We start from the raw sequence: 2,500 nt of genomic DNA on the forward strand, positions 1-2,500 counted from the left end.
GGATCCACCAAATCCTCGGCCTTGGCCTTCATAATCTTCTTCTGTCTGTTGGTGGCACTTGCCCCTAGCCATGGTTAGGGGACGGGGTTGGCCACCGTCGGCCGTCAGGGCGGCGAGGGGATCCCCGTTCGGACCATGCCACAGCTTCTGGGGGCGCGCGGCGGAAGATGGCCCGAGCGCCCGTGGCGGAGGAAGGGCGAGGGGCCGCGGCTGTCGTGGAGGCCAAGGCTGGGGGAGGCGGAGCACTACTCCAACGCCTCCGCCTTCCCCGGGGGTTGCTCCTGAGGCGGCCCACCATGTTGCTTTAGGGGGCCCCACGTGTGCTTCTCGGCTGCTGCGAAGGGAGCCTGAGCGACGCCGGTTGTCCTACCTCGAGCGATAGCGACGAGGAGGACAGCGATGGTGGCGGTGTTCGTGTTGGGTTAGGGCCACGGGGTGTCAAGTTGAAGGTCGATTCCCCGGGCCCCTAACTGGACGTAGACTGCATCGCCGCGGCTAGCTCACGGCTCGCCCCCTCCTAGCGGGGGCGCCTTGCCGGAGCTGGCGTGGGTGCCTCATGTTTGGGGAGGAGGCACCTCCACCAGCTCTGACTTCTCCAGGTCCTCTGCTTGGGCCACCTCACCAGGGGGGGTATTGGCTCCCCGACCCCAGGGGGAGGGTGCACCCGCGGACTTCAGATCCTTCGCCCCTTCTAGTGCCTTGCCCTCTGCTCCTCGGCCAGAGGGGGGCTAGGTGGCGCTCGGCGGGGGCGGTCCTGTTCTCGTCGGCACAGTGCTGGCCCTAGGAGGCCAGCCCTGGCCACGCCGCGGGCCCCGCCTTTTTGTATTTTTGAACTTCACTCCTCCGCGCAGGTCGGTCCTCGTCAAAAGACAGAGTCTTTAGGTTCGATAACCACAATTTTGTAAGTGAAGTCAAAATGTATCCATTCAAATGAATGAAAAGACCGTTTCCCCTTTTGCGATTCCATTCTTTGTATGATTCGCCTGTGCATAATTTGGGATCTTGCCGGCAACTACCGGCAAGGCTCCTTGCCGCATTCGGTGCAACCCTGGAAATCGCCAAGCGCAGCTTGAGATGAAAATCGGGTGCTACGTAGCCGCTTGCTCTGTTGATTAGGTTTGCAGCTGTTTGAAGGCGCTCTGTGGCCATTCAGGTCGTTTGAACGAGTTCGAAACAGAGTAACGTGCACCGAACTTTGGGAAGGTCCCAGTACATGCAAACTCCACACACAAAGACTGGAAGGTTTCAAACGGAAAAAAAGCAAAGGATCTATCTACTTCAGATCTGAATCTTTAAGCTTAAAAACTTATCTGGCCACGCCGTGGTTGCAAGGTGCTTGAATCTTTTGCTAGGGGTCGGAGCCCTCGGCAAGCAGGAAATCACCGCGCCTGGCGGTCTTTTCTTCGGCAAAGGCTTCCTGCCGACGGTCCGTGACAGTCGCTTGGAGAAAGAACCAGCCACGGTGTAACCCCTTTGCTTTCTCTCTTGCTAGGACATGCTTGCGGAGCCCCCGAGCGCGTCCTTGGGCGGCGATGCAACACTCTCAGGGGCGCAACACCAGCGCTGGAGTGCGCGCCGGGGCTTCGGGACCGTGTGGCGCATCTTCAATGATTGTGCATCGCTCCACGGAGGTGCGCCCGCCGGAGTATGCACCGAGGCCTCTGTGAAGCTCCCGGGCGCGCCCTCGACAGCTGCGCGTCGGCCCCGAGCGACGCATCGGCCCGTCGGCGCTGCCCTTGGAGTCTCCACCTCCCTGACCCGCACGTGCGTGTAGCAACGTGCTCGCACGGGCCTTGGGAAGCCATAGCAGAACAGAGCGTCTGCCGCGGTACCCTGTTTCCGAGGGAACGCGGCGTAGCACCCAAACTTCGAAGAATCCAGTGCTGAGCGTGCTCTGATTCCACGCCCAACTCCATAGCCCCCTACTTGGCACGCCAAAGATGTCGGCGATGCTAGGTCGACACCTATGCGAATTAACGTGATACCCTTGTGATCGTAGGGCAGGGAAAGACAACGTCAAGAGCAGAGCTAACGACCAACACTCGGCAAGCCTTTTTACCCAGGTTCGGGCCGCTTAAAGCGTAAAACCCTGCGTCCTGCTCATCTGATCGTATTAAGCATTTCGTTGTTCGTTATAGTCACTGATGATAACCATCTTCTTGGCCAATCCCCAAAGAGTCTAACCCCTTGTGAATGAGCTAAGAACCTCCTTTTATAGGCAAAGGGGTCACCTACAGTGCTCGATGGTAGGTTCACAAGAAGTTATAGTTAACCTAGAGCGGTGCTTATCCATCTGCCGCTCTCAGGTGCATTAAATGCACGTCTTGTCCTTGTCAGCACCGTGCTGGTGAAGACATGTGTCCACGTGTTTCAACACCTGGAAGCCGCACTCCGCGCATGCGGAATGCGCTGGAACTCGGGGCGGCGGTGGCATTGTGGCAAGGGCGGTCGCCCTTCAGTGCCTAGCCTCATCATCCCGGCTAGGGAGCTTGCCGGGGCC

The sequence above is a fragment of the Hordeum vulgare genome, chromosome 6H, assembly GCF_904849725.1.
Source record: "Hordeum vulgare subsp. vulgare chromosome 6H, MorexV3_pseudomolecules_assembly, whole genome shotgun sequence".
Taxonomy (NCBI): domain Eukaryota; kingdom Viridiplantae; phylum Streptophyta; class Magnoliopsida; order Poales; family Poaceae; genus Hordeum; species Hordeum vulgare.